Genomic DNA, 26,858 nt, shown 5'->3' on the forward strand with positions numbered 1-26,858 from the left:
AACTGCACCTGCAGCTACCGCTACCCTTGGGCCCGTGGCAGTCGATGAAACGGACTGCCGGGTCATACGGGTGCCAGTGCCAGATGCAGGAGCTGCATCCCCCTGAACCACAGGGGGTGGTGGCATGGCTGCACCGACACATGGCACAACATTGTGCTCAAGTGGCGCACCCCTGCCTCTTCCCCCTCTGTGGCTGCCCTGGACACCCTGGAGTCCCCCTACTCCCTGGTCACCACGGCCACGTCCCCGACCACGCCCGCCACGAGGAGGACGCCCAGCTGAGGCGCCCCTCACCTTTGGTAGCCTCCCTACCATGGCACAGATGTTATAGTGCTGGCACAGATGGAGTGGTGCCAATGGGAGGTGTACAGCACAATTGACCTGGGCAATTGGGGTGAAGGGGGTGGGAAGCAAGATGTTAACAGCCCCCCTGCACCTGCAAGGCTGTATGTGACCCCGGTGATGTGTTGACGGGTCACGCAACGCTCAGGCAACCCAAAACTGCAGTAAAACCGTGCACGCAACCCTGCAGCCTACGTGCGTGGATTAAACCTCCCGCAGTACGCGGTGGCACCCAGTAACACGTATAACGCGTACGCGTGGGACACGCAGGCTACGATGACATCGAAAATGGGTGCGATACACAGGGGCACCCGCAGTGGGAAAAGGAGCGTTTGCGACTCACCTTCTGACTAGCGCGATGCAGAAAAACACGCGTAGCCAATACCCCCGCCAAAAGAAGAGATACGTCCTTGAGAGCTGTGAAGTAGATGGCGCGCGAAACAACTGGAAGCAGCAACACACGTCGGTCTCCACGAAAGGCACGTACAGCGAACTGCTGGGCCCGCTCACCTTTAACCCGTGCTGAGGGAAAACGCACGCGCGCGTCAAGTCACATGCGGACGTGCACTTTTTCACGTTTGATTACGCGCATTACACGCGGACGTGCAGTTTTTCACGCGCGCACGCTTATGCATGGGCCCTTTCCTCCTATTACACTCGGACGTGCAGTTTTTCACGCGCGCTTACGCGCATTACACGCAGCGTGCAGATTTTTCACGTGCCTAATCACTCCGTATGAAGCTGGCCATGCGAAAACGCACGGAAGACCACGCTCCTGCCCAGAAGGACACTTCACTGGCCCCCAGTGCCCCAAGCAGCCTCCCACATGCCATCTGCTGCTGCCTGCCTGCCTGCCTGCTGCCACCGTGCCCTGCCATTTGGTGCCTGCACATCAGCCATCTGCAGGGGTCCAGTTGCTGTGTCCACCCCTGCTGGTACAGAAGAGTCCCGACTCAAATGACATCGCTCCACAGCCCAGCCCCAGGACCCAGTTGGTCACCCACTCCTGCCCCTGGGGTTGCCATGTGGAGCACATCCACATCTGACACCAGTTGCAACCCCCGGCCAGAGGGGCAGAGGGGCACCAGCTTCACTGCCACCGAAGTTGGTGTCCTGGTGGAGCAAGTCCTGGGGCAGTATGATGCCCTCTTCGGATCGTCCCGCGCCAAGAGGGAAGGACGGGAGAGGACGCGGAGGGGGTGGCAACCCGCACCATCCAGAAGGTCAAGAAGCGCTGGGAGGACTTGAGGTCAAGGACCCTCATGAAGGCCCGGCGCCTTGTGGAGGGGGGCCGGGGCCGCATGAGTTCCATCCAGTTGAGGGTCCTGGAACGCATACACCCAGCGCTCCACGCCCAGGTCCTTGAGAGGGAGACCCGTCTGGAGTTGAGCGGTAAGTGGCCAAGCATTGCTGTGTGAGACAGGGCATGTTGCAGTGTGCTGGTTGTCTGATACCTGCCTGTATGTGTGACATAGGCCATGTACGCATGTATGTGTGCAGGGACATCATGGTAATGCATGTGCGACCTGTAATGTGTGAACCGCATGGGGAGCCCTGTGCAGATTGCACACATGACAGCATGGAAGTCTCTGTTCCTGGACATGGGTGGGGGCCTGGTGGAGGCTGCCCCTGGTGGCTGGGGGGTGGGGGTGGTGGGAGACATGTGTGGGTGCCAGGTGGAGGGTGCCCCTGGATGCTAGGGGGTGGGGGTGCAGGGGGACATGTGTGGGGGCCTGGTGGAGGGTGCCCCTGGTGGCTGGGGGGTGGGGGTGCTTGGAGACATGGGTGGGGGCCTGGTGGAGGCTGCCCCTGGTGGCTGGGGGGTGGGGGTGCTGGGAGACATGGGTGGGGGCCTGGTGGAGGCTGCCCCTGGTGGCTGGGGGGGTGGGGGTGCTGGGAGACATGAGTCGGACATGGGTGGGGGCCTGGTGGAGGCTGCCCCTGGTGGCTGGGGGGTGGGTGTGCTGGGAGACATGGGTGGGGGCCTGGTGGAGGCTGCCCCTGGTGGCTGGGGGGGTGGGGGTGCTGGGAGACATGGGTGGGGGCCTGGTGGAGGCTGCCCCTGGTGGCTGGGGGGTGGGGGTGCAGGGGGACATGTGTGGGGGCCTGGTGGAGGGTGCCCCTGGTGGCTGGGGGGGTGGGGGTGCTTGGAGACATGGGTGGGGGCCTGGTGGAGGCTGCCCCTGGTGGCGGGGGGGTGGGGGTGCTGGGAGACATGGGTGGGGGCCTGGTGGAGGCTGCCCCGGGTGGCTGGGGGGGTGGGGGTGCTGGGAGACATGAGTCGGACATGGGTGGGGGCCTGGTGGAGGCTGCCCCTGGTGGCTGGGGGGTGGGTGTGCTGGGAGACATGGGTGGGGGCCTGGTGGAGGGTGCCCCTGGTGGCTGGGGGGGTGGGGGTGCTGGGAGACATGAGTCGGACATGGGTGGGGGCCTGGTGGAGGCTGCCCCTGGTGGCTGGGGGGTGGTGGTGCTGTAAGACATGTGTGGGGGCCTGGTGGAGGCTGCCCCTGGTGGCTGGGGGGTGGGGGTGCTGGGAGACATGAGTCGGACATGGGTGGGGGCCTGGTGGAGGCTGCCCCTGGTGGCTGGGGGGGTGGGGGTGCTGGGAGACATGAGTCGGACATGTGTGGGGGCCTGGTGGAGGCTGCCCCTGGTGGCTGGGGGGTGGTGGTGCTGGGAGACATGTGTGGGGGCCTGGTGGAGGCTGCCCCTGGTGGCTGGGGGGTGGTGGTGCTGGGAGACATGGGTGGGGGCCTGGTGGAGGCTGCCCCTGGTGGCTGGGGGGTGGTGGTGCTGGGAGACATGGGTGGGGGCCTGGTGGAGGCTGCCCCTGGTGGCTGGGGGGTGGGGGTGCTGGGAGACATGGGTGGGGGCCTGGTGGAGGCTGCCCCTGGTGGCTGGGGGGGTGGGGGTGCTGGGAGACATGAGTCGGACATGGGTGGGGGCCTGGTGGAGGGTGCCCCACAGTGCTGGGGGGTGGGGGTGCAAGGGGACATGTGGCTTGGCTGGGGGGCATGGCCATGGTGGATGGGCTGCCTGTGGGACATGACATGGGGTGCAGGGTAGTCCCCTGTGGTGTGGGATGCCTGCAAAGGTCGTGGAGGGGGTAGAGGGGAGACCTGGGAGGACCCACACTGCCAATTCACGTCTTGAACTTCCCGCACACCCACCACCTGCGCACCCCTGAAATCCACGTACCCAGGCCAATCGCGTGTAGACTTTCTCGCGCACCCCTGAAATCCACGTACCTAGGCCAATCGCGTGTAGACTTTCTCGCGCACCCCTGAAATCCACGTACCCAGGCCAATCGCGTGTAGACTTTCTCGCGCACCCCTGAAATCCACGTACCCAGGCCAATCGCGTGTAGACTTTCTCGCGCACCCCTGAAATCCACGTACCCAGGCCAATCGCGTGTAGTCTTTCTCGCGCACCCCTGGAATCCACGTACCCAGGCCAATCGCGTGTAGACTTTCTCGCGCACCCCTGAAATCCACGTACCCAGGCCAATCGCGTGTAGACTTTCTCGCGCACCCCTGAAATCCACGTACCCAGGCCAATCGCGTGTAGTCTTTCTCGCGCACCCCTGAAATCCACGTACCCAGGCCAATCGCGTGTAGACTTTCTCGCGCACCCCTGAAATCCACGTACCCAGGCCAATCGCGTGTAGACTTTCTCGCGCACCCCTGAAATCCACGTACCCAGGCCAATCGCGTGTAGTCTTTCTCGCGCACCCCTGGAATCCACGTACCCAGGCCAATCGCGTGTAGACTTTCTCGCGCACCCCTGAAATCCACGTACCCAGGCCAATCGCGTGTAGAATTTCTTGCGCACCCCTGAAATCCACGTACCCAGGCCAATCGCGTGTAGTCTTTCTCACGCACCCCTGGAATCCACGTACCCAGGCCAATCGCGTGTAGACTTTCTCGCGCACCCCTGAAATCCACGTACCCAGGCCAATCGCGTGTAGACTTTCTCGCGCACCCCTGAAATCCACGTACCCAGGCCAATCGCGTGTAGACTTCCTCGCGCACCCCTGAAATCCACGTACCCAGGCCAATCGCTTGTAGACTTTCTCGCGCACCCCTGAAATCCACGTAGCCAGGCCAATCGCGTGTAGACTTTCTCGCGCACCCCTGAAATCCACGTACCCAGGCCAATCGCGTGTAGTCTTTCTCGCGCACCCCTGGAATCCACGTACCCAGGCCAATCGCGTGTAGACTTTCTCACGCACCCCTGAAATCCACGTACCCAGGCCAATCGCGTGTAGACTTTCTCGCGCACCCCTGAAATCCACGTACCCAGGCCAATCGCGTGTAGACTTTCTCGCGCACCCCTGTAATCCACGTACCCAGGCCAATCGCGTGTAGTCTTTCTCGCGCACCCCTGAAATCCACGTACCCAGGCCAATCGCGTGTAGACTTTCTCGCGCACCCCTGTAATACACGTACCCAGCCCAGTCGCGTATGGAAACACCCGCACCCCCCTGGAATGCACGCTCCCAGCTCTGCGTTTGCTGCTGCCCTTTGCGCTCGGTTGGGGATTTTGATGGCTTTTCCCTGCGCGAGAGGCGTTCTTGGAGGCGTAACTGGCGGTGCTGCAGGGTCGCTGCGCAACTGTGCGCCACGGCTGGTTTTGGTGGCTGGAATCCATGAATACGCTGTGCGCGGAAATGGATTTTAGCGCACACGGCTGGCGCAGGGATTCGCACGCGCACACTGTGCGCCAGCCGCGTGCGCCACTTGTGCGCTGAATTCTATGAATCGGCCCCTAAGTTTAAGAGTGGTGAGGAGGAAGCTTGTACATTAGCAGAACAGAAAATAAGACAGGTGAAAATCCGCACAAAACTTGTGGGGAAAAGTTTAATCAAAGGACAGAACAGAGAAATATGGCGTAGGACTAGTGAAGGAGAAACCCAGGACATCAGCAAGATACTACATGATACTGATGGAAGAATGTAGAGATGAATGGTACAGAGGATTCGACTGTTGATAATGAGTATCGGGTTAGTTACCCTGAGGAGGTGAATAGTCAAATGGTGGAAGTGAATATTGATATGGAAGAAACATTAGTCACAAAATTGACCTCTGGTGATGTGAGGTAGAGAAGGAAGCGGAGGGAGATCGAGAGATGGGACATCACATTCATTAAGGTGGTTTTGTGGAAGGTGGAGGATTGAAAAAAACAATAAGATGAGCAAGGGTTAAGGGACAGAGGAAATGGTGGTTATGGGAGATTTAGAGCATGAGGAAAGATTCCAGGAAGTAAGTAGAGGAGACAGGAGGCTGGAAGAGAGGAGCAGATCATTGGTGGATAAGACTAGACTACAAGTGGATAGCACACCAATGAGGATGAGATGAATGATAGAGGGTTGGTGTAGGAAGACATACAATGTATTAGAGAGTTCTTTAAGAGGAAGAACTTCAAGGCCAGTAACTTAGATAGAGCTGGTAGGATGAGATTGCCATTGGAGGCGGGTGGAGAAATATGTGCCTGATATGGAGGTTATGGCAGGATCAAAGAGGTAGATAAGAGGTTACTACTGAGATCCCGGAGGTAAGGGATTCTCATCTGTGGCTCCAGCCATTGCCCAATTCTGACCTGGTCCAATTGCCAGGAGAGTCACAGAGATGAATGGATTGGAGGTTAGAACCAGTCAATTGACCAAGGACCTGTCTCGGAACAGACATGGACATCAAACCTGCAATGTGCACTGTGACTGAGAAGGGGTTTGTGTAGCAATCTGCATTCTAATGTATTTAGAATGAGGAATGCAGAACTAATTGAGCGGAATGTGCATCATTGTAAATCATATGTAGAAGAGAAGGAAGGCTGTGTGAAGCCAGTGGGGCATTACATGTATGCGGAACAAAGGAAAGAAGAAACTTTATTACCTGGTTCTTTGCATCATTTCAATGGCAATGTGCTGCTCTCTGCAGGAGCCCCACTGAGTACCGGCATTGTGACTGGACCCTGGCGTGTGTCTACCCATGATTGTGGCTACCTAATTTCTGAGGTCTGATTTTGGACTGTGGTTTATGACTGCCCTAGATACTGTTTGCTGCCTGAATTCTCAAGTATGTGCTGCCGGGTGCTAATGTTGTGGATCTGCTTGCTGCATAGGTTTGGATCACTGGAAGCAACCTTGAAGTGGCATTCTCTGCTTTATCGGATCGGTTCAGGCAGCGACCTCCACTTTACTTGAGAAGTGGTGTGCTCCATTTGGCACGTGGAGGAAACGTTGTGGCCTGTGGAAGGGCTTTAAGTGGCTTGTTGAGAATGTGCATGTTCCTGCTGGTTGAAGTCATCGAAGACTGTCATGTGGCACAGAAGAAAACGTGACACGGAACACAACTGTGTCAGGCGATGTGCTGCCATAGCAACCATTGTAAATGTATGACACATCAGAGGAAGGCACTTAAAGCTTTGTGTGAACATGGCAGCCATTTCTTTTTGTTTTCCTTTTCAGTTGCCAGCACTGCTTTACTTGTTTTAATTGACATCTTCCTCGTCTCAGTACTTTACTGCAAAGCTGTTTAGGAGCATATTTCCTTGAAGTATTGTAATATCTGATGTCAGTAGAATAAACAGATTAAAGTGAATTATCTTTGACCCATTTATTTGTGTGATTGAAGTTGTTTTTGTCAGGGAAGATAGGTGCTCTGTTTGTTTCCCCAGCTGTGAATTATCACCCATAATATATCAGAAATAATTAGTTACAGCCCAAGTACACGGTATGTTAATGGCTATAATATTTCTATAGGAATCAGCTCATAAAACAATATGAACCTACACATTACCTTATTTGTCATATCATGCCTATGTTTTTTTGCTTTTACCTTCAAGCTTGGCCATGTTTTTAACCCCAATCCTTGATGAAGGACATTCAATTACCATTGGACCTGAAGCTATGGAGTAAACTATGTACCATTTATTTTCCTAGGTGGCAGTGTGGAGACACCTGCCCTGGTAAGTGACATTGCCTATTGTTTTCAGGGAGTATAGCAAAGCTGTACATTATTCATATTTGCAGTTTGAGCGAGACACACATGTCGCCATATATGGCCCTGATGGTCCCCCATAGCATTTCCAGAGGTAGCATAGTTTAAGAGCAGATTTGGCAAGTATGGCTGTGTTACCTGGAGTCTTGAGTGACTCTGTATACTGGGAGTTTTCGACAGAAGGCATCATTCATACTATTTCTGATGTCCACCCCTGATAATGCGGCCACCAAATTGTTTGAATGGATGTAGCCCTGTGATTGATGTTCATGAATTTGACCCCAACACAAAACTCTCAGAAATGTGGAGGGCTCTCTCTGGGTAATTGGAATCATATGGAAGGAGGTGCTTGACCATAAGACAGAGTGACACACTGCAAACATTCTTGATTGTAAATCTCTTGTAATACATGGGAAAACAGCTCTTCTTTCTTACAGAGGTGGAACACAATAGTGCGGCTAAATTCTACAGCCTTAATAAAATCCTCAAGTCATATTTCCTGAGGGTTGCTAGAAAATATCAAGGAGTGATAATGCAACTGGGAGATGAGACCCACAAAAATGGAGATTATATCAATCTTGCAAAAACCAAGACCTGCATCTAAAAAGTCAGGCTAATCATACTTTCCCACTGCCATTTACCAAGATAACCACAAAATCAACAGTGCCTCCATAGCTGCTCTTCAATGTTCAGCCTGCTTGAGCCTCAAGTTACAACTATCCCTGAATCAGTGTCTCCCCCAAAAATCTACTCTTCATCAAAACCTTCATGAGCATTTGTCCAAAGCTCCCCTATCATGTAAAAATCCAGAGTTCCCATCTACAACCAACCCTGATGTCACAGCAATTGCAGATGACATCACACCGAGGGCACAGTAGTGCCCTGTCCTAACAGACCAGACTATCTGACAGCTTCAGGCCAAGAACAGTGGAATAATACTAACCTTTAGGTAATACAAATAAATTGATAGCTGGGCCTGGATAATGTTCAAACGACCAGCTTGAAGGTACTATCCATTTTGTTGAGGTTATTGTTTACCCGTATCATCACCATGGCAACATGATCTTCCTGAGGCACCATGACAAAGATGAACATGTACCAAATGTCCCTGTGTAATGTTGACACATCAGTAATGTGTGAATAGATTGGATCTTGTTTAATTTGTTAGAAGTAGCTTAATAGTTTACATGAAAATGGCATGTTCGCTCCAGTGCCATTAAAGTGAGGTACGACTTGAAATGTAAAAACAGGGATACATGTGTAAGTGAAGTATTAAGGTAGAGCTTCTACAGTAGGGTTTCATAGAATACCCAGAATAGGTCAAGTAATACAATTAGAATCATACAATTCCTAGTGTAGTCATTCCAAGGACTTAATTTTGCTCCAAATTGCAATGTCTACAAATGGCAAATGTCGTGTGCATGTATACCCAGAAATGGTGAGGTGTGTGCAGGAGACTGTTATCAAGGTATTCCACGCTGGATTATTTACTCAGATTCAGAGATAGAGATTTGAAAGAAAATACATTGAATCATGCACCAGTAGAAAAAGTAGCATGTCATTCGAGCCATGCATGGCCTCCCATCTGGTATTAACATGAAGGAAAAACAAGGTAGTGCAGTTAGAGTGAACAATGTATTATTTTGAATGATTGTTTATGCTCATGTGGTTGAGCTGGCATATTATCCAATACACACAGTGAAGTAAACCGACAGATTTGGATGATGTTCAAATACTTAACTATAAAACCTTAACATGTATAAACTGAAAATCAAATGTTTGCAATCTAAGAAACCTGTTCCTGATAGTAACTTATATTGTAAATGTTTTGATCTCATGGTTTAAAATCTTGAATGAGAATTCTAGCTGTAGCTGATATAACAACTTTGTTTTGTGCTAAGGAAAAAGCCACAGAATGTAACAATTAATTTAAACCTGGCTGAAGCTGCAAAACTTGAATAACAGGTTTTTCTCAAAGAAGGAAGGTCTTTCCCCCCAGCAGGAAATCACACAGAGGTGTTAATTACAGGGTAGGAAAGAACCTGTTGTACAGAGGAAAAGGAACAATGACAAGCTTCAGAGCAGGAAATTCGAAGTGTGAAGACAGTCATAAATGGCCTCTGCAAGGAACAAACTTGGGGGATGGCTCCTGGGCTTCCAGGGAGAAACCAAGGGGTGGAGCCAAACAACAATTTGTTGCTTAACAAGGACAAAGAACACATTTTAAAAAGACTGATAACTTTCTATTTAAAATTGTTAAAAATATAAAAATAACAGAGTGGTTAATGTAATTTCTGGCTGCACGGGTGAAGAGGCACCAAAACTGTGTGACATTTTCTGGACAGCAATGGCAAGAAATGTGATTTTACGCAAAATGTATTTCCGCTAGAATTGTGAAACTTTAAACACTCATTCCCATGTTAAACACGCACACTTGTAGAAATTTGCCTAAAAATTGGACTTTGTGTTCATAGTGAAAAGGGCAAAATTCTGTGAAAAGCAGAGACAAGATCCCACAGCTACGGCGTTTTGAGGAATAGCTGCTATGTAAAATATGTAATCTGTATATGTGATTTTTATAGAGGTTGTACATGTGGAAATATGTATTTTACCGAAAGTAGATTTTGTGTTCCAGGGGCCTCATAAAATTGCACCATAAAGATGACACTCTGTTTCTCTCCTCCTATCAAGGCAGAGAGTAGACTTTGACCCAATCACCTTTCAAAGGGGCAAGCTTTGGCTAGACCGGCCCACACACCCCCTTTACGATGTCATTTCATATCATAAATAGAGAAAGCTCACCACACGTAAGGACAGACAGATTCACTCACTATCCTGATGCTGGCAGAGCACCTTGCTGCTGAACTCTACATCTTCCTTGCCTCAGACTCCAGAAACTTGGCAAAAGCAAAGGGCCTATTGCATAGCTGAACCATTCTCAGCTAGGCCTCAAATTCCAGAACAGAACCCCAAAAGCCTAAAGGGAAGTATCATAATACAGCCGAGCTGTGCTGTTACTGCTTGCCTCCTGAAAATAAATATCCTCAGAACCAAGAAGGGCAGATCCGATCCAGTCCTGTGCCATGCTGTGACCAGAGTGCCCTGCTGACCCTGTCCAGTCCTGTGCCATGCTGTGACCAGAGCGCCTTGCTGACCCTGACCAGTCTGTTGTGCCAAGCTGTCTTTCCTAAACCAGATCCAATTCCCTGACCAGAATTTACGGTCCCATTTAAAACGTTATCCAGTGAGTATAAATAGTAAGAATTGGGTCACTAGCATATGTACTTTGCATAGTCTTATCCCTATCTTAGACTCATCCTATCTTGTATTCAAAACCTGTATTTTTAGGAGTACATTTGCTTTCTCTGAAACCTCTCTCCAACCCATCCTATCTTCCTCTAGAATTAGTATTGTTACAAATATCTCTGCACTGATCCTTCCTCATCTGAAGAAGGCGAGTTTCCTAAGCAGGCAGTCACCCTGATCGAGTGACTATGTTCCTGTGCAGTATTTGTTTTGTTCATAGTCATCCTCTAGTGTAAGCAACCCATTTCTCATTTTTAAAAGTGTATTCCTGTTTTCCCTTCTTGCGCCTATCTCGGAAAAACAACCTCTACTAAGGTTGCTTGTAGCTAACATCCACAGGTTTCCATCACACCCAAAACTGCATTCCAAATGAATGCGATTATCCCATTATCATGAATATCGCACAGTGAAAAGTTTGCCGCAAATTTTTGTTTTGGGAAATTTTTACACGTGTAAAACAGCATTTAATTGCTTTCGACTTGAATTTTAAGATTTCAAATGTTTTCTTGGGATTAAATCATTGCTTGTGGTTTTGTGCAACTATCCAAAGCGGCTCCCATAAGAATTGATAACAATTTCAGCAATTTTGACAATATTTGGTGTTTTTGCCCAGTCCATCCGAAAGATAACTTTAAAAGCCATTCTGACAGCTTGACAGTCAATTCTGTTTCTCTAGTGTTTGAAAGTGGGATTGATATTCTGTCTGAATTCTGCCATTCCTGAATACCTGCTCTCTCCTCCTATCTCTTTACATTACCTATTGGGGGTTGAGGGGTATGCAGGGGGAAGCTCTAACCACTGTGCTATCTGATCTGAACCTACACAAAAGTATTTCTGTGCTGAATTGTTTTGCTCACTGCTTACTCCTTGTGTATTAAAGAGATTATTCAGTGTTACCTCACCCCACTGGTATTGTTGTGTATCTCTTAAGACATATTGTGTTCAATTTTTAAATACATAAATAAATATTTACCTTTGCAAACCAGCCTGATTCCTGGGTCAGTGTGACCGGGGGGTGGGGCGGGTTGCAGGAGAAGGGTGTGATATGAGTGGTATATCATGCAGAATAAAGAACTTTTAGACAAAAATAAATAAGTATTTCAGTTGTGCACTACATGCTAGGCGTTGACTTGGGTGTGTGCTGGATTAAAATCACTTATAGTTTGGGGGCTCATCCGGGATCCTGAATTAGACATACCACTTGTGAAAGTCTAACACAGCATGCTAATTGACGGGGTACATACACCTTGTTGGGCTACCATACTGTGCTACACTATAAAAACACCCTTCAATAGAAATACTCAAAGGAGTTGGGCCTGTTTTGCAAAAGTGAAAGTAACCCTGAGATAAGTCAGAAGGAAATTAATATTTCCGGAATGGCGACCCCAGTTTTAATCAATATGGCAAGGGAACACCCACTGCACACATTATTTGTCAGGGGTGAATGGGTAGAGCAGGATGATAAAATCTGGCTGCAGGAAATCAAACAACAAGTTACAGCCACAGAATTAGATAAATGGCAGGACCAGGGTCCATTACACCAGGCACTTAGTGAATTGTGTATGGCCCCAAAAGTAAAAGAAGATCAGTGTAAAATTGCCAAAATAGCAGCTTACCTGTACCGCCACGTTGGAGTAATACAGGAAAAATATGCCGAAAGCCTAGATCTGGCAAAGAGGCAAGTACAATCCCAAGAGAAAACCCAAACTGATTTGGACTCTGCAGAACAAAGACTACAAAAGAGCCAAGAATCAGAGAGAGAAACCAGAAGTATCTGACAAAATTAAAGGAAGATCTGGAACACCTGCAGCAAGAGAAGGCAGAGCAAGATACCAAAATACTGACACTGCAAAAACAGTGTCTAGAAAGGTTGGATTCTCTACAACAGAGCCAACAAAAGCTGGAGCAGTAATTAAATTATAATAGAGCCTGCGCAGGGCAGATGGTTGCCCTAGAAAATCAGATTGATGAACTAAAGGAGGAAAATAATAAATTAATAGTGAAGGATCTCCACACTGAAACATATTTTGATGAGAAGCCCTAGAAATGATATGCCATTAGAAAACAAAGGGACGACCTGGCTGAGCAGAAGGGAACTCTATGTCAAGAGAGGGACGCCCTAGACAAGGAAGTCAGCCATTTAAAAACTAAGTTAGAAGAAAATGACTTGTCCCTTCAGGGACTGGATGAACTCAAAATGGACTATGAAAAGCTGTTAGCGCATAGCAGGAAGGTGGAAGATGCTCTGTCAAAGAATAATCAGGCCAGCAAGGACCAAACTCAGGAGGTAAGACTCCTACAGCAAACATTGGCCCACTACTCCCAATGTAGGCAGGAAGCACAGAGAGACAATGAGGCTCTCTGTGAAAAAATTACAGGCTCCATAGACAGATAGCCATGCAGGAAAAACTCATAGAGACCAGTAATGCCTTAATAGAAGAACAAAAGGGTCGGATTCTTGCATGTTATCAGGGAGTAGGGGCTGAAAGAGATGAGGTCAGGTAGGAGAGGGAAACCCCTGAGCATAACCTCAGGAAACCTGGCATCAGGGACTTTAATGCCTTCAATTCCATGGACTCTGCCACCCCTATGTCCACTGGCTCATATGAACCAAGGGACATGGGGATGGAAGACTTCAACACAATGAGAAATACGGGGCTAATAGATCAGCGCCTCCCGGAAATGGATGGGCGGGCATCTATATACAGGTTACCAACTGCTAGGCCATCTTCTCTGATCAGGGAGACTCCAGTGAGGGGAGAATCAGAGAACTGGATCCTCAGAAATATCAGATATCTAGGGATCAGTCAGTGAAATTTGGTAGGGAATTCCATGAGACCAGGCCCACGAAGAGCATACTAAAAAATCTCTTCCCAGCTAGGACAGTGGGGGGTACTCAAACAATCTTGGGAGCAAGGAAGAGTCAGAAGAATCTTCTGAGCGCCACAGGTCCCAAGAGACTAGGCCCCCACATTCTGCCAGCCATTCCCAAGCTCGCAGAATCCGGGAGAGTCTAGAAGATCAGACAGCCACCTCTGGTAGCGGTGTTTCTGAGTCAGAGGATGAGTGGACCAGGGTGACCAGGACTAAAAAGGCTAACAAAGTTAAGAGAGCTTTACTCAAGGATCCCCTGAAGCAAATAAAAGCTATTAGGAGCATCATTATGCCCTACCACAAAAATGCCAAATATTCGGTTTGGGAGCACCTTGAATTGTTTGAGCAGATGATGGAGACTTTCCACCTGAAGGACATCCAAAGCTGTATTCAGTATGTAAAGTGGACATTTTCACCTGTGTACTCCAGCTTCTTTGCCGGGCTGGAGGATCAGAACCATTCCAGATGGTCCACCTGTAGGGCGGCCATCCTGAAACATTTTTCTATCCATAGAAACCCTCAAGAGGCCCGCATGTCAACCTACAACCTACAATGTGGGGAAGACCAGGTCCCATAAGAATTTGTCCAGGAATTGAAACGCGCCTTTGCGCAGACCACTAGAAGGGTGCGCACTGACAGTAAGGAATTTGTGAACACCTCCTTTCATGCTCTCACTAAATACATTATGACTCAGCTAGTAAGGGACTTTCATGAGAAAAGATCACTAGACTGGGTCATTGAACAAGCAACGCGCATCTATGAAGTGCAGAAGCCACTAGAAAGTAAAAATATTACCAAAAGCCCCAAACCAACCAACACCCCTGCTGCTGCCAAGATGGAGGCGGTGAAAGTCCCCCCATTTTAGATCTGGAGATGGGGGGGCCTAAAAACCTTCCTGTGCAGAATCTGACCAACCCCAGACCCAGAAGGCCCTCGGGCCAATCCCAAACAGGTAGTCAGGGAGGAAACCCCACAAATGGGACCCCTAACTCCCCTGACTACATCAGGCCATGCTACAAGGGCAACAGACCAATCCTGGGCTATGTTGGACTCCCCCAGCCCAAGGGGGGGTCCAACCAGACAGCCGGAAACACAGGAAACTTCCCTCTGCACTTTCCCCAGGAGGGCAGTAATCCCCCAAATGCCGGACCAAATTTCTTTCCCCGGTACCCGCCAAACCCCAACCCCCAAAACAACCCTTCGTTCTTTCCCCACTATCCGGAGCCCAGACAGCCCAATCCGGGCGAGGGGAGGCCAATGGTGGAGGGGTACGCAAACTATCCTAACCAGGGGTATTATGCAAGAAGGGATAGTAACCCTTCCCAGGATCAACCAATGGTAGACCAGAGGACCCCGTACCAGCCAGAGCGGGTGTCCCAACTGGAGGGCCAGGTCCAGAACATGGCACAGGATCTGGGTCGCATTCTCAACAGAACCCTCAGATGAGCATGGCAGCTCAGAACTGCTCAAATCCAGGGTCTGGTGCTCCAGGACAATGACGGGGGAAGAACCCCGACAACCCACCAGTTCCCAGGGAGGAGGCACAGGGGTAAAGGGGGGTGTAAAGCCTTAGAGGAAGCTTCCTTCCCCACTTGTGGAAAGTCCCTGGAAACACAGGAACCGGAACCTAAATCTCCTGCCCCCGAAAGTCTGCAACCCAAGGAACAGAGGGGGGTAGGAGAAATAAAGAACCTAAAAAGGCCCATTTTGTGGAGGAGGTGCAAATCTTCCAGTTTGAAGGAGAGGGGTCCTCAGAGGATTCTGGGAAAAGGATCTTCTCCTTCAGGGATGGGGGAATGCCTCCTAAAGAAAAATGGGTCCCAAAGGATCCCAATTCAGACTGGGTAGATGTGGGGACTGAGTTAAAACCACCGATCATCAAACCCCAGAATGACCAGCACGAAAATCTCTTTGTTCAAACCCATTCTGGTGACTGCCTCCAAAAAGGGGAGGGGAAGGGGGCAGCCCAGAACCAGAACCAGGGGACCCCAAAACTGCCCCCATATCTAGCTGTCACCTTTTTCTTACAGGTTCTCAAGATCCCAAACAGAATCCTGACCAAATCACCTCTCTGTCAGCATCCAAAGCAAAGAAATTAAGCCACCAATTGGCCAAAAATGTGCATTATCTTTGCCCCCTTGAGGAAAAGGAGGGAAGATTTTATGCCCCGGTCCAAATACAGGGGCACTGTACAATTTTGGCACTGGTGGACACTGGATCCCAAGCCACCCTTCTGTCAAAAGGGGCCTTTGATCAGCTGAATTCGGGAAGGGGGAGAAATTCCAAATCCCTCTCACCCCTCTTCCTGGACAACTTCAGAACTTCGATGGGAAGGAAATTCCTGTCGAGAGGACTGCAGATTTAGACATTCAAATTGGGCGACACGAGTGGCCACCAGGGGGCGCACGGATGAGTCCAGCCTTCGTGTGAGCTCCAACGCCTCAAGTCCTTGAGACGAGTTGAGCCCCCGTCTCACGACCCCCCTGGACATAAAATGAGGAGCTGATCAATGAAGACCCCCCCAACACTCAGGAGAAAACGCGGACAAAATCGGACATGGGAAAGCTGAGAAAACGCCGCCCGAATAAACGTGCCCCCCAGCGCACGTGAAGCGAAAGTGAAACTTGGGCCAAACGACGCGACCGTCCAATGGTGGCCTTCATAAGAGACCGAGGCCTGGATAACTGATCCGCGCAGCGCCCTCCCAGACCTCCGATTCCACTCATCTCCCCCGTCTGATTGTACACGCCCCGCCGTGAGCGCGTGGAGGAGGCGGAGTCCGCGGGGAGAGCCCCCAGCAGAACTTCCATCTCGCTGCATCACTGGAGACCGGCGGTAACCTGCAGGCGGACTCAGGTGAGGAGCCCCCCGCGAGCCCACAGAGCCCCGAACTTTGTTAAGCAACGCTCCTCAATCGTCTCCACGTGGGTGGGTGTCTGTGATCCATCTCCCCGTGGCCCCCTTCGAATCAATGTGTTTACCGCACTCCACTACCGCCCGGTCGCCACACGCTCCCCCCTCCGGGAAAAGGAGACCTGCAATCTCTGCGCTGCCAGTATACTCACCAAAGGACTGGCCCTGTGGCTCTACGGAATGTTCATTTAAGACCCCATTGGCCTTACATCGAGCCGTGTGTAGATCTAAATATTTGAGACTGCCCTGTTCCTGAGGTCCTACGCAACTCGAAAGAGGGTAAGGGCCCCGATCCCGGGACGTGTGCCTCCTCTGACCTCGGACCCATCTTATGGATGTACAACACAAGTTAGCTAGATTTGCCTACACCCCATCCCCCCCAGCCATCCGAAACACAACCACCATGTCCACAGATACCTCGGAAGTGTGTGCTGCTGCTACCAAAGGGGACATTGCCGCATTACTCAGTGAGATAAAAAACATGGGGGCCAATCTCGGAGGTAAAATTGATAAAATCACAGAGAGAATGGACCTTTGAGGAAAGGCTGGAAGGTGTCGAGAACAATCAGGCCTCGATCGACACCCTTGAGACTCAAATGGACATGATTATACAAAATATTGAAAAAAGGGAGGAGGAGATCCGGCTCAAAATGGACGATTTAGAAAACAGAGAAAGGAGGAATGAACTACACTTTTTTGGAATTCCAGAGCGCGAAGGCGAAACCGAGAAAGACCTCAAAGACACAATCCATGATATCATAAAAATTTTAACGGCAGATGAAGAAATTGACAAACCCAAAACTGAACGAATACCTAGGGAGGGTGGACCGCCTGGCGGTCCCCGTTCGGTCCCGGCTAAATTCCACCGATACTAGGACAGAGTTAGGATCCTTGAGAAGGCCAGGTCCGGCGGTCCACTCACAATGGGAGGTGCTCAAATTACGATTTTCCAGGAATTATCCTCACTCACATTAGCGCTAAGACGCCTCTGCAGCCCCTTGACGAAATGGCTCAAGGAACAGGGCACACAGTACAGATGGGGATATCCCTTCTCGCTCACCTTTGAGCACGGAAGCAGGAAAATCGTCCTTCGATCAGAGGAGGAAATCAAAGAACACGCCCGATAGTGGAAAATGAAGACATGTCTCGTGATTCCTGCAAATCAACACAGTGACATCCACGGCTGAAACGTGGGATGCTGACCTCCACAGAAACTGAGATCCAGGAAGACAAATGTCAGTGGGGTCTCTCAATGCGGAGCATCCCCCTGAATCAAGAGGGTATACGAACTTTCGCAGGAGGACCCTGGGAGTGCACGTAACGTTACACTTCTGTATGTTTATTGTTGTTACTGTTGAATTACATGATGTTGGGGGGGAGGGGGAAATGAGATAGGGGCTCACACTTAGATTAAGATAGTATGCTTGTCTGGGACCGTAAGGCAACGGTCCCCACTGATGATCCGACAATGGAATGAACACTGTCACCAAGTCCGTTCCGGACGCCGTCAAAAGCTGCTAATGCAGCACCCTCAGTTCCTGGGCTCACTTGAGCGCCACCAACTATGGAGGGGTAGGGGGATGGAGGGAAGGGGTAACAGACACTTGGGAAACGCACTAGCATCATCTGAACTATCTCGATACACCAAAGACAATGTGACACTAGATAATCGCATATTCTTCTGGCCGCCGAAAGTGAGCAACCCACACGAATCCTGCCATTGATGGCAGCCCCCGACAAGTCTAAAGGCAGGGGCCTGCTCAGAATTGGGACCATTAATGTGAAGGGATTGAACTCACCAACTAAGAGGTCACTGGTGCATAAAGAATTCCGCAGATCCGACATAGACATTCTCCTCCTCCAGGAGACGAAATTTGCAAAGGGAGAAGAACGGAGCATTCTGGGGAGGCGGGGAGGCATGTAATTTTGGGGCTCTGGTCCACTCAGGAAAGGAGGGGTCGGAATTTTACTCAAGAAGGGAATTAGATTTGAGCTGGAAAAGACATGGTCTGATGTTAGTGGACGGGCTCTCCTGATAGTGGGGAAAATTGCGAAAGTCCAGGTAACAATTGCTACAGTTTACTCACCCAACAGCAGACAGGCCGCATTCCTTGGGAAAACGATCCCTAAATAATGCTAGAAGCTGCAGGGCACATTATTCTAGGAGGTGACTTTAACCAATGGGCAGACCCGTCCATAGACTGGAGACCAGGTAAACCGGAAACGGCAATTCAACATAGAGGAGTCCTTACTGAATTGTCCGTCATTATGGAACTATATGAACTAAAAGATGTGTGGAGAGCTCTGCACCCGGGAGAAAGTGGATTCACCTTCTACTCAAACCCCCACAACACATTTACATGTATAGATTATATATTTCTCACGGTCGACCTCACAGGCACCACGTGTTACTCCAAAATAATTCCGATAACGTGGTCAGATCACGACATGGAATTAGAAGATATCAACTGAGCCGACCTACCTGTTACTGGGGGGGCATGGCTATGCTATGAGTCCCTTTGGAAAGATGTGGTTTTTAAAAGCGAGATGGAAACTGAGATTGATGAAAATTTCAAAACGAACAATAATGGGGAAGTCTCCAAACAAACGAGCTGGGAAGCTGGGAAGGCCACAAGGAGAGGCATACTAATACGTGAGGGCTCCTCTAAGAAGAGGGAACGTAAGATTGTAGAAAATAGACTACGTAATGAAATACATCAGCTAGAGGAGGAAGTAAGGGGGAACACGAAGGTGGACTCTGATAAAGTAGACACACCCCAATGCAAAAGAGAGGAATTACGGCTGTTAGAACATGATTAAGTGGTACGCAAATTGCAATTTCTCAGGCAAAAATTTTACAAAAAGGGGGACAAAGCTGATGCACTATTAGCGGCCAGACTTAGGGAACAAAGGGCGGAAAGCAAGGTGAAGCAGATAATAGAGACCCCCCATCCCCACGGCTCACCCTCCCCGCTCAATACCTGAGTGCTTCGCCATCTTTTATGAAAACCTATATACCTCCGAAATGACCTCTGCCCAATCCGACATAACCTCCTACTTATCCTCAATCACTATGCCCACAATAACGCACACAGAAGCTGAGCTCCTTGATACTCCAATAGCCGAACCGGAGATCCAAGATGCAATCAAAAGACTAACGCTGGGGAAATCTCCAGGTGAAGACGGTTATACTGCCGGCTTCTACAAAACCTTTAGTGGGCAATTAACACCTTTCCTAACAAAACTCTTTAATCAGACAATAGACACTGGAGTCGCACCAGACTCTTTTAAAGGGGCGCTGATAACAGTGATTCCTAAAGAACGGAGAGACCCCAAACACTGCGGATCGTACCGCCCCATCTCCCTCCTTAATCTCGACGCCAAGATCTACGCTAGGGTACTGGACGCAAGACTGGAAACCCTAATGCCCCGATTGATCCATCCTGACCAGGTCGGGTTTATTATCGGCGACAAGGAGCCGATACCATGCACAAAACATTACACCTCATCCATGCAGCTCACAATCTCCCCAGCGATCCTGTCCTCCTGTCAATCGACGCAGAAAAAGTTTTTGATAGGGTGGAATGGGAGTTTCTGGGAACAGTCCTATAGAAAGTAGGGATAGGCACGAAAGTTTGGGATGGGATACGAGCAATATACACCTCCCCCAAGGCGTCGATATTTGTAAATGGGGAATACTCTAGATGGTTCGAACTGCAACGGGGGACCAGGCAGGGTTGCCCCCTCTCTGCGATCCTGTTCGCACTCTCCCTCCAACCACTGGCTCAAAAAATGAGAGACGACCCCACTATAGATGGAATGAGACTAGGGGCGGTGGAATATAAGGCAGCACTATATGCAGACGACATTCTTTTATGCATAACAAACCCTACAGATTTCATCCCGCACGCTCTTAACCTAATAGATGAATATGGCCGGTTCTCTGGGTTCAAAGTAAATAAATCCAAGTCCATACTCTTCCCTCTCCAGGTATCCCTTGAAGAGAACAATGTCAGGTTCCTCTCACTAGGTCTCAAATTGGAACACACAACACTGCAATATCTGGGCATACAGATCACTAGAACCCTGAACGACCTCTATGAAGTCAACTTCCCCCCGCTTCTTTGGCGATTTGAGACAGACCTCAGAAAATGGAGCAAACTCACGATTTCTTGGCTAGGGCGCATTAACGCCGTCAAAATGGTATGCCTCCCCCGATTCCTGCATCCCTTCCAGATGTTGCCAATTGAGATACCTAAAAGGTTCTTCATGGAGGCCAAAAAGATCATGATGCGATTCATCTGGCAGGGGAAGAAACCGAGAATTTCATATAATACATTGGTACTCCCCAAAGACAAGGGAGGAATAGGGCTCCCTGATCTGAGAACCTACTATAAAGCTGCTCAGTTGTGTTTCCTAATTCCACATCTTAGGGACCATAAGACCCTCCACTGGGTACAAATGGACAATCACTACTTGTTCCCCGCCACGGTCTCAGAATGGTTATGGACCCCATACAAAAGGGTACAAAGGAGAATCAAAGGCCACCCTATGCTGAGCACTATATGGAGCATATGGCGAACTGGCAAAGACATGCACAAAATCACTACCTGGCCATCCCCGCTCAGTCACCTGTGGTCACCCGGCATAAACAATCATATTCCCAATGTGGGGTGGTTCCAATCATGGTATGAGGCAGGCTTGGAAAGGGTGGGGCAGCTGCAAAGAAAGGATTTGTTCATCACGCTATCAGACCTGACGGAGGCCTTGGGTATAGGCACTGTATCGACATGCCAGTGTATCCAATTAAAAGGGGTACTAACAAAGCCTGAATGGAGAGAAAAGCTTAAAAGAGATCTTACCCCATTTGAGAAACTCTTGGATTCCAGAACTGAAATGAGAGGCCTAATATCAGTGATGTATCAGGAACTAATAGCAGCAGGAGAGGGAACCACAGATCCCCTCAGGGCCAGATGGGAAAAAGACTTTGGAGAAGAGATACTTACTGACCAATGGAACTTAATGTGTAGAGCTGCATCCAAAACCTCCATATCCAACCAATATAAACTCCATGCAGTTAAGCTTCTGCACAGGTGGCAATATGATCCTCTTAGACTTTCTAAAATGTCTCAAACAATGAGCCCGAGATGTTGGAGAAAATGTGGTGAAACTGCTAATTGTTGGCACTTGTGGTGGGGTTGCCTGTACATCAAAGTGTTTTGGCCCGAGGTCCTGGGATGGATCAAGGAAGTAGACGAGATTCAAAAGGAAGTTGACCCCTACCTCATCGGCCTCGAAAAGGACAAAGACGACTGGTTCAGGGTGAAAGGCCTAGCCCCCCAACTACTGTTGGCTGCGAGAGCCCTATTAGTGATTAAATGGAAATCCCCAACAGTTCCATGAAAGAGCGAATGGATCAACATGGCGTCCAACATCTACTTGATGGAAACAATCACTGCATCCCTACACAATAAAGCGGCGAAATGTGAAGCCTTATGGATGGACTTCAGGAATAAATATATTCCACCTGCCTCTGATTCCCAATTGAAGGATTCCCCAAGGCCCTGACTCAAGATGCAAAACACAAGGACACCAAAGTGGGAGAAGACTCACGTTCAGTAGTGATGGTGCTGCCAAACACTTGAACTGTGTTTACTGTGCCTTTCTAGTACTCATGTTATGCAATTATTCATAAAATGTATGCTAATCCAAGTAGGGGAGGGGGGTGGGAGTGGGTTGAAGCTAACAGTTGGGGTGATACACCCAAAAAAATGGAACTACTGCCAAATTACGGGACTCAAATGACACAATGTGTTCTGTCTTAATCGAGCTATCATGTGCTAAGGGTGGTGTATTACACAACGTATATTTCTTTTTGTTTAATGTTTGTTTTTTGTCTTATTGTTCTTGTAAAACTAATAAAACCAAATTAAAAAAATAAAAACTGGGCGACACAAGGTGAAGCACCCGGTCATAATTGTGACTCCAGAGGGCACACCATGTTTAATTTGGAATGACATCCTGCGTAGATTGTCTCCCCTCATAAATTGTGTAAACAAGGTCCTCTGGACCCAAACTAACCAACCAATAAAACTGAAACAGAGTGTCAACCATGTTAGTTTAAATGGCACATGCCACATGGTTGAACAAAAACCCGACCAAATTGAATTTCATTTCCAGAATAATCAAATCCCAGACGTGACAGTAATTGCAGTAGGACAACAAACTAGTGATGGGGAGTCCTCCCTATTTCTGAAAATCAACCTTCCTTCCAGTCTAAGGTGGCATTCCATGCTGGAAGGAAACACTCTGAAATTCTATATAAATTCACAATCAGAAAATCCCATTCTTATAGTCCAGAATGATGAGAAATCAGCTCAAAGCTTGGCTGATATTCAGAAAATTGGAGAGCAGTGGTTCATCCCTATTCAGTTAAATGAGGGGAAGGACTCTGTTCTCACCCGAGTATGTGTGAACAACGGTAAGAGCTTCATCAGTGAGGCCATGTTCCGCAAACTCCCAAAAGATCCAGCATTCCCACATTTAAACTATTAGACAAATGAGAAATGGATCTGGAAACACCCAATTGCAAACATCTCCTGCCCAGCAGGTGTATGCTCAAAGTTTCCATATGCAACAAGAGCATAGTCCATTATTGTTGGGTGGTGCGAGATGTCCCTGCTGCATTTTATTTAGGAAGTGACATTCTCAATTGCTTTGCCATTAGTTTGGACCTAATAAACTTCAAAGCTTGGTCCCGATTAGCGGGTAATCCCATGGACTTTGATGACCCAGAGAAAGCATTTCGGTCAGCTCAACTGCTGCCATATGCAGTTGAAATGCAGATTGGAGAGGAAGCCACCATCCCAGAATGGAACCGTTTTGACAGTGATGACGACAATGACACAACACCAGACAGGATCTTCGACCGGCAGGGGGGGGATTTCCTGGTGTACTCTTCCTGCCCTTATGGTAAGGGAGATGTGACCTGTGACTTCAGGAGGGATGAGGTGATTTTTCAAGTCCACAAGGACTGCCTTCCCCAACTGAAGCCATTAGTCCAAATCAGCACTTTGACCAGGGACTTTTCCACCCAGCTGGAGGAGGATGTTGAGATAGCCAAACCAGAAGTCTTTCCAGGCTTCATGCAGATGGTTGAAGAGAGAGTCAACCTAGCTGGTGCCTGTGAGACTCTGGAGCAAAGGCAAAAATTGAATCAAGTTTTCTTAGATTTTCAAGATCGCTTTGCTGTGGACTGATATGACTATGGTTGCACCGACATCCACACAACAACAATTCCCACGGACCCTGGCATGACTCCAGTGTTTGTGAAGCAATATTGCTTGCCTCTCGCATCAATGGAGTCCCTTACTGAAATAATTAAGAACCCTGAGCCCCGTGGGATAATTCGTCCAGTCCACAGCATCTTCAATAATCCGGTGCTGGGGATTTTGAAACCTAATGGCCAGTGGAAACTCTGTGCTGTCCTAAGGGAGCTCAACAAATGGGTCCATACTTCCCGATGGCCTCTTCCCTACATTGACCAATGGCTGGCCCAGATCCAGGGGTCGAAAGTATTCACTGCCATTGACCTGACCAGTGCTTGCAGTAGGGAGGACAATACAAGCTGGCCTTTACCTACGGGGCAGCAGTACACTTGGACCCAGACTCCCTTCGGATACATCAACTCCGGTAATGAATTTAATATTTTTCTACATAAGGCCATGCCTGACCTGGGTGAAAGGGGTAACCTGGCCTTTGCAGACGATGTTCTAGTCAAAAGCTCAACTGTTTAGGAACACATAGCAGAGATCTGTTATGTCCTGACACAGTTGAGGGCTGCCGGAGCAAAACTCTCTTTCCAAAAGGCACAGTGGTGCAGAACCCATGTCAATTTCTTGGGGCATGAGATAACTCCTCAGGGTCTCTGTCCCAAGGAAAAGAAAGTAGAAGCCCTACAGAAAATAAAAGACCCCACCACTCTGCGGGAACTAAGGACCCTGCTTGGACTAACTAATTAAGCAGAAAGTTCATTGAGGATTACGCAGAGATCACAAAACCGCTGATCCATCTTTTGAAGGGGGGGGTCAAGTGGGAGTGGGGTCCAGAACAAGCTGAGGCAGTAAGACAACTCAAAAGAAGCCTCTCACAAGCGCCTTGCCTAGGTAACCCTGTCAAAAACAAGGAGTTCTTCTTGGAGACAGGGTTCTCAAATACAAGCATGACTGCAGTATTATATCAAAAGCATGACAAGGTCAATAAAGTAATCTCCTATGCGAGTAAGACTTTATCCTATGTGGAGGAAAAATTCAATGATTGTGAGAAGGCACTCCGGGCTACGGTGTGGGCATTGAAGAATTACCGCCCGTTTATCCAGGGGGAACACATCATAGTGGAGACTCCAAACCAGCCTTTGCAATATCTTCCAAGGGACAGAATCCGGGCCGGATATGTGAGTAATTCCCAAATTACTTCCTGGATTCTGTCAATGCAAGGCTTTCCTGTGGAGGTCCGATATGGCCAAAACAAGAAGAGTCCCCTCGCAAAGGTCTGGCTAACTTGCATAATTGTGCCAGAGAAAACTGTCTCAAGGATGAAAGTCTTAAAACCAAGGACAACATGGAGGCCTACCTTAATTCTCCACACAAAGTCTATGAAGAAGACCAGTGTGAGGGTATGCCCACTGTCTATGTGGATGGGTGCTCCTACCATGTTGACAACAACGGGGAAAAGGAACTTGTGGCAGGCGTAGGGAATGCATGGGTGAATGATGCCCAGAACTCTCCGATGGGTACAAAATCGGTCCCTGAAGTAGTCAAGTGGCAGAGCTGATGGCTGTGCATCAAGCCATCATCACTGCTGTCCAACACCAACTCCACAAACTGGTCATAATCACAGACTCAGATTATGTATGGAAAGAGTTTGTGGAGCACCTGGTTAACTGGAAAACCAGAGGCATGCTACGTGCTAATAATAAACCTTTAAAACACGGAAAATTAAAACAAAATATTGATGATCTGGTCACCTCGAATGGGATGACCATCTACTGGAAAAAGATCAATGGTCATTCTAAAGTAGAGGGACCAGACAAAACTGGAAATGACCGGCCTGATCAGCTGGCCAAAACCAGAGCCACCCAAGGGGATCTACTTGAGATCGAGTCCCTGTTGGGGAAATCCAGGTCACTGCTATCACTAGGTCCCAGACAAATGCTCACAATGAACTCTCAACTGCACAATGGAGTAAGGAGACCCCAGATGCTGATTTGATTACGGGCCAAAAAGGGGATACAATAATTGGTAAGTTTTATCAACACATTGAGGACCCTGAGAACTTTCCCCTGATGGATACCAATTACATTGGGAAAGAAGACCTCAGAGTATTGATGAAATGTCCAAAAATGTTCTGAATCCAAGGTGGTTTGCTGGTGAGGAGATCCATATCTGGCCATGACCAGTGGGTGGTCCCCACCTCATTCTGGAGCCTGATGCTAAGTCATGCCCATGATGCGACCACAGTCGGTCATCAGGGTTTCCATACGACATTAGAAATCTTGTGAGAGGTTGCATACTGGACACACATGGGGCAGGACCTTGACCAATACTTGAAGGGGTGTCTTTTGTGTGCACAATTTTAGCCAACATCACTCACACACCATGCTCCCCTCCAAAAGAGGGGGATGACACTGCCTTGGTCAGATTTGCAAGTCAATTTTATCAGGCCTGTGATTCACTCCTATAGGGGGAACAAGTACATGTTGACCGTAACATGCTTGTTCACTAAATGGGTGGAATGTCTCCTGGCCCCAAATTGCAAGGCAGAAACAGCAGCTGCCCTGATGATCAACCACATTGTCTCTCATTCTGAACTACCCCAAAGGATTGAGTCAGACCGAGGTAATCACTTCACAAGCAAAGTGATGACAAAGATGAGGGAGATACTTGGGGTTCAAAGGAAACTACAAATTGCTTACCAGCGGTCCTCTAGTGGTGGAGTTGCGAGATACAACAAAACTGTTGTGAGCATATTAAAAAAGTTTGTGGCAGATTCTGGGCCAAGTTGGGACATTCGATTACCCCTTGTCCTGATGGCCATCAGATCTACCCCTTCTTCTGCAACAGAAATGTCTCCATTTGAGCTGATGACTGAACAAAGGATGGTGCTACCCCAGTATCTGCTCAATAGAACCCAAGAGCAAACCTTGATAAATGCCTCCACAACTCATTAGTATGTTGAGAATCTGAGAAAACACCTTCAGCATGCTTTTGCCTATGCTCAGCGGAATCTAGAAAGATCTGCAGACAGTATGAAGACCCACTATGATCTTAAGACAACTAGAAAAGAATATCAAGTATAAGACCGGGTCTACTTGGACAATTTCCAAAGGAACCAATCCAAAGAGCGTAAATTCCTCCCAAGTTGGCG

This window comes from Ambystoma mexicanum, chromosome 7p, assembly GCF_040938575.1.
Source record: "Ambystoma mexicanum isolate Mex_15411 chromosome 7p, UKY_AmexF1_1, whole genome shotgun sequence".
NCBI classification, from domain to species: domain Eukaryota; kingdom Metazoa; phylum Chordata; class Amphibia; order Caudata; family Ambystomatidae; genus Ambystoma; species Ambystoma mexicanum.